This window comes from Diabrotica virgifera, chromosome 10, assembly GCF_917563875.1.
Source record: "Diabrotica virgifera virgifera chromosome 10, PGI_DIABVI_V3a".
Lineage (NCBI taxonomy): Eukaryota > Metazoa > Arthropoda > Insecta > Coleoptera > Chrysomelidae > Diabrotica > Diabrotica virgifera.
In genome coordinates, this window is record NC_065452.1 from 77407475 (window position 1) to 77425449 (window position 17975).

The window sequence follows — 17975 nt, forward strand, 5'->3', positions numbered from 1 at the left end:
GTTGGTCTGTAATTAGGATGGGGATTAAAATAGATACGAATTCACCGGGACCCGGAAATATGCACACCCTGATATTCTAGTTACGTAAGCTCGTCCGATTGGCGCATGACGTTAACAAAAGAGTAAAGCATAGTCCCGTCTATGCGTTCGTAATACGAACGCGAATGAAATTTGAGAATAGTACAAATGAATGAATTATGACTAAAAGAAACTAAGTGATTTTTATAGTTTAGAGGAAAATTATTAAACTATTTACTTTTATTTAAATTGATTTTCAGTTATTTGTAAAGTTCCCAGTTTCTTGATTATATTGGTATCCGGAAAATAAAAATATTCATATAATCGATATCTACCAAAATTATTATATTTCGTTAGTTGGCAAAAATTGATTAGTGGCCTACACATTAGTAAATATAATTTTTACCAAGGGGAAGAAAAGCCCCAAAATAAAACCATAAATTTAATGGATTGATAAAAAAACAAAATTTTTTACTTTTTAAATAATGTATTTCATCAGATTTAAGTAAGAGGCTTGGAAAAGACAAAAATAAGTTTTACAGTTTTCATGCCATGCACTTTATTTAAATTTTGTGCATGTGAAATAGACGTACATACAGCAACTATGTAGCAGTTTTCATAATTTTTCTTTTACGCAATGTCAGGTTGTTAAGATTCTTGTTTAATTCTTTAATTCGGAAGTACATCCGAGACCTAAAAAATAACTTGTTCGCTTTGTTAGAACAGTCTACAGTTACACTTTTGGACATAAGGTTTTCTAAATAATTTTTAGTTACCAAAATGGAATCACCATTCATGTGGAAGGAAAAATTGTCTCCAGTTACTTAATATATGACAAGAGAGTGTCTGATGGTTTACATAAACCACACTTACTCAAATGATCAATCCACGTGTACGTTGAAACATCTTCGGATTGAATACTGGAGTCCTTCAATTTATGGCAGATATAACCAGCCAAATTGTCCAAACCATCATACTCGAGGTCACTAATGTTTTTTCATTCTAACTCTCATTGAAAACTTGAAAATCCACAACTGTTTCGTTGTTAGAATCCAGCCTTTGGATCAATTGTCCAGAAATTGGTAAATCGGGGATGTCGTCTGTTTAAACGTTCGAAAATTCGTTCCGTTGTCTCTCCTACCCGTATATAACTTTTATAAAATAAAATAAAGCTTTTTGTTAACACTTTAAAAAAATTTTAATGGGTTTTCCCCGAAAAGAGCTTCATTTTTTGGTGCTATGTATCACGTTAAAATATTTGATTTGGAATTTGAAGGATAAGATCGTCTTTTTTATGAGCTACAAATTTACTTTTACTGGTTCTATAGACTAAGAATATACCATTTTTTCGTTTTTTTTATATGCTACATTTTTTCCAAGAATATTTTTTCGATATAATACTTACTTTTTGAGTATTTGCGAAAAACCGCCGAAAAACGTGTTTTTTTTTTGTTGAAAAGTAAATAATTTTAGTCGCAAGTGACTCTAGTACCTACTACTAAATTAACCTAGTACCTAAGTTAAAAAAAAAACTCTATAGAACAAAATTTGCTTAAACTTAGTCAGATCTGTTTCCGGACTTATTTTAAACGTATATTTTTTCACCCTCCAAGTAAAAGCAATCAACGGCACAAATTCAACTTTGAAGTGGGGGATGGGTAGAATCTAAATCCAAATTTTCATGCAATTAGGAGTTGACCCTGAAAATTATGTGTGTTTCTTTTTATCTTTTAAATCATTTTACTTAAAATCATTTTTTAACTATCAAATAATAATTACATATTGAGTTATTTTATTTTTTAAACTTTAATAATATTTATAAAAAATTTTACTTTCTTGTAATGTATTTTTAAAACAAGCAATCATTTAAATAATTATTTTGTAACAATTTGTATTATTTAAGAATATAATAATTACATTTTGGTTTCGTAATAAGTGTTTTTTAAGAATATTAATGTATAGTTTTAAAATATTGTATTGCAAATAATTATCATTATTAAATGGTTATTATTTGTCAAGTATTCTTTTTCTTTTTTCACACCCTTATGTATGTAATAAAACTAAGGGACTTTCTGAAAGGTCAATCGTAGACTTTAAAGACACAAAAGAAGCGATACTTAAAAGTTACGCCCATTATATATCTTTATATCGTGAGAAATATACAATACAACACGAGCTCCAACCGCTCGACTAATACTTTTTAGAGCTGGCATCAGTGTGTGATCTCGCGTTGAACGGTAAATATCTAAAATTTCGTATATAGTCCTCCCCTTTACTTTTCAGCGACGGATCTCGTTTCGCTGTAAATTTATCAGAAAAATTTAAGTACAAAAATCTTTTCCCCTCTAAGTGTGCCATGATTAATATGTTAATTATAAAGATACTTATGAACAATATACTCCAATAATTAATTTCCTATTGGTGGATCTCGGGTTGTCCTCGATTTAGTCGGATCTCGCCTTGATATGAAGACGTATATATATATATATATATATATATATATATATATATATATATATATATATATATATATATATATATATAACGTAAATAGTTTAATAATTTTCCTCTAAACTATACAAATCACTTAGTTTATTTTAGTCATAATTCATTCATTTGTACTATTCTCAAATTTCATTCGCGTTCGTATTACGAACGCATAGACGGGATTACGCTTTACTCTGTTGCTGACGTCATGCGCCAATAGGACGAGCTTACGTAACTAGAATATCAGGGTGTGCATATTTCCGGGTCCCGGTGAATTCGTATCTATTTTAATCCCCCATCCTAATTACAGGCCAACTGGCAACTCTGGTGCGCAGATAATTTTTAGATAACCCATTAACTACCGGTGAATTGGTAACTTTCATTTTTTAAGTATTGTTGATAATCTAATATCGGTATTCCAGGTATTTAGCGCTGCACTCCTAGAAAATGGAAAAAATGGCACAGGAAGTGAAACCGATGACGAAACGAAACGCAAAAGAGAAAACTTGGATTATTGTTTTAATAGAAGTAAAATTACAAAACGGTCACCAAGCAAAGCAGGCAACGAAAACAAGGAAGACATGGAAAATGTTATGATTACTATGATGAAAGGGCTAATGAATAAAAACGACGAAATGCTTCAGAAAATAAAACAAATAAAGAAAGAACAACAACAAACCAATAAAGAGTTCATGGATGTAAAAGCAGAGAATCAAAAACTAAAAAAGAAGTAAAACAGCTACATGAAAGAATGGAGCAACTGGAGAAATTTAGCAAAAAGAAAAGCTTGATCGTAACTGGGTTAAAAGTAGAAACAAATGATTATAAGAAATTAAATGAAGAAATAGAAAATTTCATAGCCCAAGAGTTGCAAACACAAATAAAACTAAGAAGTGCAACAAAAATAGGAGAAACAGTATGCGCAATAGAAACAGAAACCCTCACGGATAAAATGGAAACCCTAAACAAGCAACGTAAACTAAAACAGCATAAAGATCGTGTCTATATAAACAACGATTGGACATCGAAAGAAAAAGAAATACAAAAGGAAATAACTAAAATAGCAAAGGACGAAAGAAGCAAAGGTAAGCAAACGAAAATCGGCTACAAGAAATTAATAGTGAATGGCAAAATCTGGATATGGGACGAAGAGAGAGAACAGCTGATAGAAAATTCAAAAAACTAATAAACGAAGAACAGCGGCTGAAATATGATATTGATATGGCAAAAAAAGACTCGGCAATGCAAACGGTTAACGAAAACAAAATAACGCACACAAAATAAAGAAAGAATCTCGATAAGAAGAAAAGAACAAAACCCATTAGAATGGGATCTTGGAATATTAGAACCATGCTGACAGTAGGTAAGATGCAAGAAATAGCTTTTAAAATGAAAAAATACCAACTAGAAATCCTAGCCCTACAGGAAATAGGATGGAAGAAAGAAGGAAAAGTTGAGAAGAAAAACGTTAGCATGTATTATTCGGGAGAAAACAAACAGGGAACGAATGGTATGGCATTTATGGTGAACAAAAAAATGAGGGAAAAAGTGATACAATTCAAAGCAGTTAAGTTAATGAAAGGATATCTTACATAAGAAAATAAACAAGCCAACATCTCGATAGTCAATTGCCATGCACCCACCGAAGAAGCAAACCAAGAAGATAAGGCAGAATTCTACGACATCCTGGAAGAAACCTGTGAAGAAAATATTCCGAGGAATGACATATTAATAATATTGGGTGATTTCAATGCAAAGATCGGAAAGGAGGACTATAATCGTAATGTAGCTGACAAAGAAGCCATTAATGAAACTACGAATGATAATGGAGGAGAAATCTGAAACCTAGCAGCAGCAACAGACACATATATAGTTAGTACTGGGCATAAACATAAAAAAGAACACAAAATAACATGGATGATACCAGGAAGAATGGATGGAAACCAAGTAGATCATACTTTAATTTCGAAAAAGTGCACACTGGTAGTACACGACGTAAGGTCATATAGAGGGGCATATGGAGGCACTGACCACATATTGTTGACAGCAAAACTTAAGATGAAAATAATCAAAGCAAATAATCATAAAGAAGGAAAAAGGAGGAAATGGAATATAGCCAATCTGAAAACGCAAGAAACATAGCAACAATATACAGAACAACTGGAACAGAAATTGGGTCAGTACGAGCACATAGAAATAGAAGGAGAATGGAAAAATATAAAGAACAGCATAATAGACACAGCAGAACAAATAATAGGATTCCAAAAAAACAAAGAATCGAAAGAATGGTTTGATGAGGAATGTCACCAAAAAAGTCAACTGAAGCACCTCGCAAGAAACAAATGGCTACCAAGTGCCGAACAGGAACAACTGGATTAATATAGAAAAGAAAAACAAGAAGCATTGAAACTTTATAGAAGAAAGAAGAACACATGGATCTCTGAACAAATGCAAGAATTAGAAACGAATAATAAAGACAACAAGAAATTGTTCGAATAGATAAAACAACAATACAGTACTAAAAAATCTGCCACAAAAATAAACAAAAAAGATTGGGAAAAACATTTCACTGACCTATATAAAAACGACAACAAGGCATATTCAGAGGATGAGGATATAAGAGATAACAAGAGATGAAGAGGAAGGCGCACCTACTTATCAGGAATTCATGGAGGTATTAAAACAACTAAAAGTAAACAAAACGCCAGGGCCAGATGAAATCAACAACGAACTGACCATCAACGGAGGAGAGGAGCTCACGAAGAGAATGCAGAAGTTAATGGTTACAATTTGGAAGGACGAAAGCATGCCCATAGAATGGAAAAACGGACACATCGCACCAATCTTTAAGAAAGGTGATCCAACTAAGTGCTGCAACTACAGACCAATTATGCTACTAAATACAACGTATAAAATACTGACCACAATTATAAGAAACCGACTAAATCAATACACAGAAAAAATTATAGGACCATACCAACAGGGTTTTAGAAAAGGAAGATCAAAAATAGATGCAATACACGTACTGACACAAACAATTGAAAAAAGCTATGAACATGACATAGAATTACACATACTATTCATCGACTTCCAACAGGCCTTCGACAGCATATACAGACAACAATTATTAAAAGAAATGAAAAAATGGAGATACCGGCAAAATTGATAAGACTAACTAGAATGACAATAAAAGACTCAACAGCAAAAGTTAAAACAAATGAGGACGATACAAATGACATCAAAATAGAACTTGAAGTAAGACAATGAGACAGTCTGTCAACGACACTATTTTTTAATATCGCTCTAGAAGGAGTAATTAGGGACACAGGGCTGAAAAAGACAATTCTTCAAAGCTCAACACAGATCATAGAATATGCAGATGACCTGGGACTGGTAGCACGAGATAAAAAAAAAGACTAGAAGAGGCACTTTTAACCCTGGTAAGAGAAGCAAAGACGAGAGGATTAATAATCAATCAGAATAAAACAAAATATCTTATAAGCACACGAGACAATGTCAACAGAATAACAGAAATAAAGATAGGTGAAAATACATTCCAGAGAGTAGACTGCTTCAAATACCTGGGGGTGATGGTGGACGGCAAAAACGGAAGGAGTATAGAGATAAACGAAAGAATTAAAGCAGGTAATAGAGTATATTGAAAATATCACCGACTACTCAAGGACAAAAACCTGAGCAGAAAAACAAAATCAAAAATATACACAGCAGCAATCAGATCAGTGATAGCCTATGGAGCAGAAGTAATGTGCCTTACGAAAAAAAAAACGAAGAAAAGTTAAGAATAAATGAGATAAAAATTATGAGAAGAATACATGGCCCAGTAAAGACAGAAACAGAGGAATATAGAAAGCTGATGAACCATGAAATAATAAATATAAATAAAGGAGAAGATATAGTAAAATTCATTAAAGCACAAAGGTTCAGATGGTTTGGGCACACACAAAGAAGAGGGATAGAAGAACTGATCAGGAAGATAACGAACTGGAAACCAGTAAAAAATAGACCAAGAGTAAGACCAAAAATAAGATGGGAAGATCAACTGCTAGACGATATATCAAAGATGGAAATTGCAAACTGGAGAGAAAAGATTCAGGACCGGAGAGAGTGGAAGAAGATAGTAGAAAAGGCAAAAAACATCACAACCTATGAACTACGACCTAAAGGAAAAGCGGACTAATTTACCGCGTGAAATGGATGAAAAGAGCTCATATTTGAGCGAACTATACTCTAACAAGAGTGAACGGTCCATATGATAATTCCAGGTATGTACCTCTATAAATTACCCTCCTTGAAGGTGGTGTAAAAGGTACTTATCATTTATGTATTGTCTTTTGGAAGGATTACTAGCGAAAATCCAAATAAATTTTGAAAAAATGGCTGAAATCGTTGAAAATTTTGTAACAGATTTCGTAATGAGTGAACATGGGTGTAAGTTATTGGTGGTAAATGATTTTAAATTTCACTTAAAGAAAGTTCTAAAAAGTGGAAAACATGTATGGTACTGTTCTGCATCTGGTTGCCAGGCCACCTGTTATACCGACGGTTAGTTTTTTTAAATATTTTGAGTAGTAACTATGTTGGTTATCAACAATTTGATGTCAAAAATGCACATTTTGCCATTTTTTGTCTACCAGTAAGAAGAAAAACATTCAAAACAAAATTTAAGATAACCGCATTATAGAGCATGTAAAACAATTTAAGCAAGGTTTTATAAATTTCGCTATACTTAATTGTTGCTTATAAAACTATAAATTAAGTCAGTTTAACGTTAATATAACTTATGTAAAAATACAACTTATATCTCGATATTACGTGAAATAGCTCAAAGAAATGAGTAAAAATACACGGTTTTTATGACAATCAGTGTAACTGCGTAACAATTGTTTTAGTTTCTATATGGACGGAATAACAAAATTTATGTAAATCTGAGCAATTTATTTATTTATTGACAATTTAATGAAAAATAGCCGATTTTAAGAATTTTCGTCTATAAGTTACAATATTTTACCAAAAAACTGAAAAAAGAACCGATTAGTTTATTGAAATAGCCTTAAAATGAGTTGAAGTAAAATATAATTGGAGCTTTGTTTATCAATAAACATTAATGAAAAGTATACATTTGCGATAGGCTCTGTGTTGGCTTAATCCGTTACTGTTCAAATTTATTTCTTACGTTTTAAGCTAACTACCTAAACCCTAAAAATGTCATCAAAACGACTATTTTGAAGCTCTTCCGACTGGATTAAAGAAGCTATTATCGATTCAAACAAAAGTTGTGTATTTTTAATTCTAAATTTCAACTATTTAATTTAATTAATAATAAAGGGTTTTAGTTGAAAATTCAAAGTTGCTACACCCACCGCTTTCGCAGGCAGAATAAGAACCCTGCTATTGCATAAGTATATAGATTTTGAAAAACCATTAAAAAAGCATTCCAAAGTCTTTTCGATATGACGTCTAGTTCTCGAGATATTTGACAATCGCCTTTCTTGACAGAGCCCTTAAATAATGCAAATATTCTTATTCAAGCTAGACATAAGCCGAGTGAGAGAGCTGACCGTGAAATTCATTTGCGATGTTTACCAAACTTCTATCATCTTGGTAACGGGAATAATAAAACATTATAAAGTCCACTTTACATCAACAATAATTGAACAAGAAATTGACGACAAGTTATTCAAGGTCAAATTTGGCTTATACAAAACACAATTCTACTTCCAATTTTGCCGTGAATAAACAGAAAATAAAGAAATTTGACAAAATAAAACATATCCAATTGTTCTATTTCATCAAATTCCTTCATTTTCTTTTACAAATCATACATTTTGTACTCGTCAAATTTGGCCTTCAATAACTTAGTCAATTTCTTGTTCAATTTATTGTTGATGTAGAGTGGACATAACGAATAATTTACCGATCAGATTTTCACACTTTACATAAAAACAAAAACATGTATTAGATATTAAACTACATAAACAGTTTTGAATTAAATATGATTTATAATCTTTTCCATTTAAACTATTTTATTAACATAATTAAGTTAATATTTTATTAAATAATTTTGCTGTTTAATCCCCTTATTGGTAGAATATGTCCAATATGGACGATTGGAAAAGGTCCGTATTTCGTCCGAGTACGGACATCCAAAGGACGTTCATATTTATTCCACCCGAAGGACGTCCAACACCGGACGTCCGAAGGACGTACATATTTAGTCCACCCGAAGGACGTCCAACGCCGGACGTCCAAAGGACGTACATATTTAGTCCACCTGAAGGACGTCCAACGCCGGACGTCCAAAGGACGTACAGATTTAGTACACCCGAAGTACGTCCAGCGTCGGACGTCCAAAGGACGTCCGTTTATGGTCCATGGACGTTAGGACCAAAAATTGACCTATTTTGGACGTCCAAAGGACGTCGTGTGCTATTAGGGTATTAAATATAACAAAAGTATATAAAATTCGGATTTCCGGGTAAAACATCCTTCGTCATTTTAACATCCTACAATCATTTCATAACGGCGGCGTATTATCCTATAAGTACTTTGTGTAGAGATCGTTTATTTTCTAAGAAAAAATGAAAGGCGGTTAATGAGCTGTCTCTCTTGGTTCTCGAATTAATACAGACCACAGCCTGTGCGTGGAAATATTTTGTCGAATTAAAAAATTTAAATTTTGTTTTGGACTAATGAAATAAAACATTTTAGTAGTTCCAAAATGACACAAAATCTAGGCATCGGATAAAAAAGTTTATTTGAAGAAAGTGTATTTTTTTGTTCTTCTTAATGGCGGTACAGGCTCGTTTTTTTAATATTGTATTTAATTACAGAATAATTTTCAAATATTACCAAATATATTTTTCAAATTGGGCTCTGTACCGCCATTCTTTATTATATTACGGATACGTGTGCCAAATATCTTGAAAAAATATTCAAAATTACAGCCGCAATCTTGGAACGCGTTTTGGCTACCTGTTGATCGCTACTGTATCACCTTAAACAATTTTTTAAACAAATTCACAAAAATAATTTTTTCATTACGAACGATTTTTTAGATAAGTTGGGTTATTCTGAGCAAAAAAGGTATCTTGAGATTTTTCTCTAAAATTGATTTTTGTCGAGTTATATGGCCATTTTCGCATTTTTCAGGTTTTAAATCGCGTATAACTCGACAACAATCAATTTTAGAGAAAATTGACAAGAGACCTTTTTTGTTCAGAATGTCCAAAATTATCTAAAAAAAAATTGTTCAAAGTGAAAAAATTATTTTTGTGGATTTGTTTAAAAAATTGTTTAAACAATTTTTCGACCACGGCACCTTGTGAATATGTTATAAGGACCTCTTTTTGAGTAAGTTTGTGCAAAAAAATCGAATCGGAATAATTTCACTAACAGGGGCGACGATAAATCCGGGACTATAGCGCTAATTATTAATAATTAAAAATAACAGCTTTGTAATAAAATAATGACAAAAATCTCTTGAGGACCTTGAAGCAAGGGTTTGAAACTTGATCTGCTCACTTTTTAATTTCATAATAATAACTTTTAATCGAGTTATTAAGACTTAAAAATGGCCATTTTCGCATTTTTCAAATTTTTAATCGCATATAACTCGACAACAATCAATTTTAAACAAAAATGGCAAGACACCTTTTTTGCCCAGAATGACACAAGTTATCTAAAAAAAAATTGTTCGAAATGAAAAAATTGTTTTTGTGAATTTGTTTCAAAAAAATTTTTTAAACAATTTTTCGACCAATGCACCGCCCGGCACCCTTTGGATATGTTATAAGGACCTCTTTTTGAGTAAGTTTGTGCAAAAAAATCGAATCGGAATAATTTCGCTAGCGGGGGCGACGATACTGCCCGGTCTACTTTTGATGCTGATGGTGATAGAATAGATACTTTTTATATAACAAAAATAAAACTTTTTTTAAACTCTTTAAAAAATTTGTGGCGGGTTTTCCCCGAGAAGTGCGTTATTTTTTGGACATTTTACGTTGAACTAGTCGATTTGAAATTTGACGAATAAGAACCAACTTTTGATTAGCTCCAACTGTTTTTATTGTGTGTCCAGACTTCATACATACATCATTTTTTTTACTGTTTTATAAGCTTTATATTTGCTAGGAATAGTTTTTCGATCAAATACTTACTTTTTGATTTATTTGCGAAAAACCATCTAAAAACAAAAGTTACAAGGAATTTAATTAGTTTATCCACTTACGGACTTATTTGGACCTATATTTTTTCACATTCGAGAAGGGGGTGGTACTCATCCCCAGAAAAAAAGCACACACTGGCACTCTGATGTTCATTTCGCGAAATATCGCAGGGTTCGTATTTAAAATTTTTAATTTACTCCTCACCCCTTTCCGTGGGGGTTCGTTTTTGGTATCATTCGATAGACTTTTGAAAAATATTGAACACGCATTTTTTAGTTTTTCGATCTGACGTTCATTTCGCGAAATATTCGCTTTTTTGTGAAACTTTGTGACTCGCCCATCATTTCTTCAGATTTGGGAACACTTAATAATCGGAGGGGGCCAAGTCAGGAGAGTAAGCCGCATGAGAAAGTAATTAGAACCCCAACTCGAATTTTTGCTACTGTCACAACGCTCTTGTGAGTCGATGTATTGTCTTAGGTCTTGAGAACACTTTTTTCTTCTGCTTATGGAGTCGTTTTTCATTCATCACATACCGGAACTCACCACATAAATTTTGAAGACCCTGACATCAAAACTGTATTAAATTATATGTGATCTAAGTAAGTTAATGAAAAGTCAGAATAGATAGAGTAGAACACTTATAAAAAAAATTGTAACAAGCAATTGGACATCGTAAGTTCTAATTTTTCACAAAAAGTGACCGGAAGTTGAACCGGCAGTCGATATTTGAACCCTTCGTGTAACTTTTTGTCAGCTGATATGACGGATGAATTTTGTTCACCTACAGATATGGACGAACAGACAGGCATGAAACCGGAAGTATGTATTTGTTCTGGTCTTTCTTAGTCGTGTTGACCAATAGTTTGTACTATTTCGACGAATTTAAAACAGTACTTTCGGTTGCAACTCTGGAACAGGCAGTCCGAGGTCAAACTTCTCACATGTAATATCATATTTTGGTTATAGGCTTTCATTTGACACCTTATTTGTCATTCTTTCTGTCCTACTAATAGACGAGTTGTGTTTATTGACGGACAGACATGGATAATTCTAGGTTTTCACATTTAATGATAAAAACAATAATTATACAATTCAGTTAACCTGACTATATCATTGTGATAATGACTTCTTATCTAAAAGTGACAACGGCAATAATTGCCGTTGTAATAATTATTATTCCATTCACTCACGATAAAATATCGCAAAACCTCCAGATTTTAAAGAACCGCTTGGATTGACATAAAATTTGGCACACACGTAGCTAAAATGCCAAAGAAAAAAGTGAGATTATGCCGATATGTTCTCTTGTCCTGGATGTGACTTTCACCCCTTCTTGGAGGTGAAAAAACATACGTGCAAAATAAGTCCGGAAGTGGATAAACTGACTAATTCTAATTCTAAGCAAATTTTGTTCTATAAAAGTTTTAGGTCAATACTTTTCGAGGTATGTGCGAGTGAATATGTTTATTTTTCATAGAAAAACACGTTTTGGACGGATTTTCGCAAATAACTCAAAAAGTAAGTATGTACATATTTTATCGAAGAAAATATTCCTAGCAATAATATAGCTTATGAAAAAGAGGTGTCAGTATAAGGTCTGTAGACCCAGTAGAAGCAGGGTTGCAGCTAATGAAAAATAGGTTCTTATTCGTCAAATACCAAATCGAATATTTCAACGTAAAATAACCAAAAAAATAAAGCACTTTTCGGGAAACACTCATCATAACTCTTTTAAAGTGTTTAAAAAAAAAATTTTTTTTGGTGTTTTTAAAACAGTTTCTAGCGTGAAAAGTAAGCAAGTTACGCTGAAAATAAAATCGTTCCCTTTTTTTTGGCAAAAGAAAGTCATGAAAATTAATTGTTACCGCTTCACACGTTACTTTAGATAAATGTATTGTTTATACAGGGTGTCTCCGAAAATAGTGCGTTCCTTTAAGGTGTGGATATAATACACAATTTAGAACAAAAAGGTGTTGTAACATTTTTTCCTAAAGTTAACCGTTTCAACAAAAATTACGTTGTTCTCCATAAGAGTAAATTTTTATTTTCATAAATTTATATGACCTGGCAACATGGCGTAGAAGAACCTGTGACTGTGAAATTTAATCTAATGGGACCCCTTGTTTATTTACTAATTGAGTATCAATTTGCATATCAAAATGTATTTTCGTTTTTTGGTCAAACGGCTGAATTTAGAATAAAATGTTATAAGACTTTTTTGCTCTACATTGTGCTTTCTATCTATACCTTTAAGGAACGCACTATTTTCGGGGAAACCCTGTATATGATCTGTAAGTTGCATTGGTTCAAAATGCTTATTTTTGAAAGGGGTTTTGTTGAAAGGCCTCGAACGAATCACTAGTCACGAGTATGTATATGCAAATTTTGAACAGCCATATCTTAACCAATTTTTGTCTTCCAGAAAATCAAAAAATTCCAAATATTTAAAAAAGCAACACCTACATTTTTTACTCTTTAAGATATTTGGTATCACTAATAATTTTTAAGTTATTTTGACAAAAGTCTTTTTTTCAAAATTAAAGATTTAAAAAAATTTATTTTAAAATCAAATTTTTCCACAAATAAGCACTTTGAACTGATGAAACTTACAAACACAAACAATACATAAAGTTACTTGTAAAGTGGTAACGATTAATTCCATTTGGGCTGTTAATTAGAGGGAGTTTTTAGAATATTTTTAACCAAAAAAAAAAAAGGAACAACTGTATTTTGAGCGTAACCTGCTTACTCTTGCTGCTGGAAACTTTAAAAAAAAATAAAAATAAACGTTTTCTTAAACACTTTAAGAAAGTTGTAATAAGTTTTCCCAGAAAAGTGTTTCATTTTTTTTATTTCACGTTAAAATATTCGATTTGGAATTTGAGATATAAGAGCTTATTTTTCACTATAGTCTGTTTTTAAACAAGAGGAGTCATTCAAATTTCCCGCGCCGTACACCTTGTTTGTAATTGGTACAACCTCAGGCAATTTTACTCATATCAAATTTTGACACTATTGGCATTTCATAGGTTAGTTTATTTATTTTATCAGCAATTTTTGTATTTTCTGCGTTCTTCCTTTTATTTTTAGATTTTTAGTCAAGACTACCGTCAAAGGCCGATATGATCAACCAAAAAAGAAGATTTATCTGATGATATTTCTAGTGACTTTCTTGGGTGTGAATCTGCCATTTAGTTTACCTACTCCTCTTGGTTTTAAAACAAAGCTTAGCAATAACTCTGCTTCTACTGGGTCTACAGACCTGACACATATACCATTTTTTCACTTTTTTATAAGCTATATTTACTATTTGCTAATTTTTTTTCAATAAAGTACCTACTTTTTGAGTTATTTGCCAAAAACCGTATAAAAACGTTTTTTTTTTTTGTTGAAAAATGAACATATTTACTCGCAAATATCTCTAAAAGTATTGACTTAGTGAAAAACGCTATAAAATAGAAGTTGCTTAGAATTAGTCAGTTTATCCAATTCCGGACTTATTTGAACGTATTTGTTTTCATACCCTATAACCGACGAAACTCACCTCCAGATCAAAAGCACATATCGGCACAATATCACTTTTTTTCTTTAACATATTAGCTATAGGTACGTGTCCCAAATTTTATGTCAAACCAAGCGTTTCTTCAAAATTCTGACCAAAAACCCTAAGTAAATTAAACGAAAATATAAAATGAATTTTTCAAACATATATTTTAAGTCGGTATGAGAAATTTTAATTTAACAGATGAAATCAAATAAACACAATTCAACTCGTAAAATATTTAGACCCTTGCTTGGTAATCCAGCTGAACAGGTAAAGAACCTACCTTTTATGTAGTTTATAATCTGAGAGGATGGAATATTTTACCAAAATATTCCATCCTCTAAGTTTACAATAGACCTTTTCCACCTGTCCTCAAAAGATCGGTATTTTTAACTGGTGGCAACGTCGAAAAGCGGCAAAATGATGGGAAATACACATTTTTATGTGGTGGAAGTCAAAATGGTTATGAAGTGTAAAAATTTTTGTATATAATTTAAATTTTTAAAATTAAAATTTTAGAAAACTGAGAACGATACAGGGCGTTAAAAAATGCGCTCAACAAACATACACGAATTAAAATTCGAAAATGATAGTATTTCTTGGTGATGCCAAATGACTGCAACATGAAAAGATGACATAATGATAGCGGGATGTATATATATATATATATATATATATATATATATATATATATATATATATATATATATATATATATATATATATATATATATATACACTTCGAGTTTCGGTGGGTTGGAGTCAATAAAAAGGGGCTGTTAGAATACTATTTTGTATTACTCGAGCTTTCGAATGTGGTTACATTCATTTTCAAGAGCTAAAAAGTAATGGTATCAATTAGTAGATGTGATCATAGTTTAAATAAAAGATCAGAAATTCAAAATTTAAGCAAAATTTATAGTTACATCATTTCCTTATAATTTTAAATAATATTCAGAGCAACATAAATATTTCACTTTTTTCACATCCTTATTACATTTCTTTTGTACTTCTGTAAACTACTAAAATATTTTTTTTCTCTACTTATTTATTTCTTCTTTCTTTTTTTTTAACAAATCATCACGTTATAATATATTTAAATAAATTACTTTTAGCTACTTGTCGATGTAGGCTGATTTTTTCACTGACATTGACTTTTTGTATTAAAATTTTTTTCCAATTTACCGATCATTCAAATTCAAAATTCATTTCAAAAATTTAAATCTTTTGGCCATTAATGTATATTATGCAGTCTGGGAAGAATTCATTTTATGGATATTAATAGTTTTCCTCTTATTTATATGTATTAATGTTAGCAAGTTTTAATAACCAATCTAGATTTATCTGGTGAGTTATATTTTTACATGACCTTTGTTTCCACTTTTTCAGTTACTTTTTAGCTCTTGAAAATGAATGTAAACACATTCGAAAGCTCGAGTAATAAAAAATAGTATTCTAACAGCCCCTTTTTATTGACTCCAACCCACCGAAACTCGAAAAGTGTTTTTTATAAACAAGTCAACAAAGTACTTCTTTTTTCTTTACATTTATATATATATATATATATATATATATATATATATATATATATATATATATATATATATAAATCAAATAGATGAAATAGAGAATGTGGAAAAATCCCCTTACGAACAATTCACACATCCACCATTTCGGGCTGGGAAAAATTTTTCGAATAGAATCAAAGATCCAAACACCAGTTCTTAGAAATGTATTTCGCCATTTATATATATATATATATATATATATATATATATATATATATATATATATATATATATATATATACATAACATATCCGAGACATAACATCTATGTCTCGGATGTTGTTTTTTGATGGAATGTGTCTAAAGATATTCAACCTCTCATCTTTACCGATGAGCCCACGGAGGTTGAAGAGGGCGAAACACATTTCTAAGAACTGGTGTTTGGATCTTTGATTCTATTCGAAAAATTTTTCCCAGCCCGAAATGGTGGATGTGTGAATTGTTCGTAAGGGGATTTTTCCACATTCTCTATTTCATCTATTTGATTTCGTACGAGTGGTCGTTAAACCAATAACCTTGGATCTTTGGTTCACTGAGTGTGTTTCAAAGATCTACATCTTATGTTTTTATATATATATATATATATATATATATATATATATATATATATATATATATATATATATATATATATATATATATATATATTACACTTGAAGTTTCCGCGGGAGCTATATATGCTTTCTGTTGTTTTCCGGGTTTGACTCCGCGTTGAATAATTTTGGTTTTGAGAAAAACCATTATTTTGACGACGTTTCGGCAAGATCTCACTTGCCATTGTCAAGCCAGGTAGTTCCGCTTCTCGCTGTTGCTTGAAGTAGACTGAATTTTTATTCACGATACAGTAACTTATATAGGGTGTCCCAAAAGTAGTGGAACGGTCGAATATTTCGCAAACTAAACATCGGATCGAAAAACTGAAAAGTACGTGTTCAATCATTTTTTAAAATCTATCCAATGACACCAAACACCAACCCCCACTACACCTTCCTGGAGGTGGGGTTGGGGGTAGCTTCAAAATCTCAAAAGGAAACCCCTAGTTTTTCTTGCAGATTTGGATTCGTTACGTAAAAGTAAGCAACTTTTATTCAAGACATTTTTTAGAACTGTCGATAGATGGCGTTATAATTGGGAAAAACGATTTATCCTGATACCGTAGGTAAATTATAGAAACGGTCTAATATCTCGAGAAATACACTTCCAAATTAGAAACCAAAAAACAGGTTTTTAATATTTTTCGAAAACCTATCGACTAACACCAAAAATGACCCTTCAACCCACCCCCTGGAGACGGGGTGGGGAGTAAATTTAAAATCTTAAATAGCAACCTCCACTTTTTATTGCAGATTCGAATTCGTCATGAAAACTTACGCAACATTTATTCGAAACATTTTTTAAAATTGCTGATAGATGGCGCTAATAAATCGTATTTTTCCAATTAAAGCGCCATCTATCGACAATTCTAAAAAACGTTTCGAATAAATGTTGCTTAATTTTTCATGAGGAATCCGAATCTGTAATAAAAATTGGGGGTTGCTATTTAAGATTTTAAAGTTACCCCCACACCTCCAGAAAGGGGGTGGGTTGGAGGGTCATGTATAGTGTTATCCGATAGCTTTTCGAAAAGTATTAAAAACCTTTTTTTTGGTTTCTTATTTGGAAGTACATTTCTCGAGATATTAGACCGTCTCTATAATTTACCTATGGTATCAGGATAAATCGTTTTTCTCAATTATAGCGCCATCTATCCACAGTTAGAAAAAATGTCTTGAATAAAAGTTGCTTACTGTTACGTAACGAATCCAAATCTGTAAGAAAAACTAGGGGTTTCCATTTGAGATTTTAAAGTTACCCTCCACCCCACCTCCAGGGGGTGTAGTGGGGGTTGGTGTTTGGTATCATTGGATAGACTTTTAAAAATGATTGAACACGTATTTTTCAGTTTTTCGATCCGATGTTTAGTACGCGAAATATTCGACCGTTCCAGTACTTTTGGGACACCCTGTATAGTTGATCCTGATGTATTTGTGAGCTCCATCGGATCTCCCCTACAACCGCTGGCAAAATTTCTGGCCCAACAGCTGCAACCATACGCGGAGGAAGCGGATTCTTACGTCAAGAACGCGAGCCACTTCATCGAGCGTATAAAAGGTGTGACTCTTGAGCCGG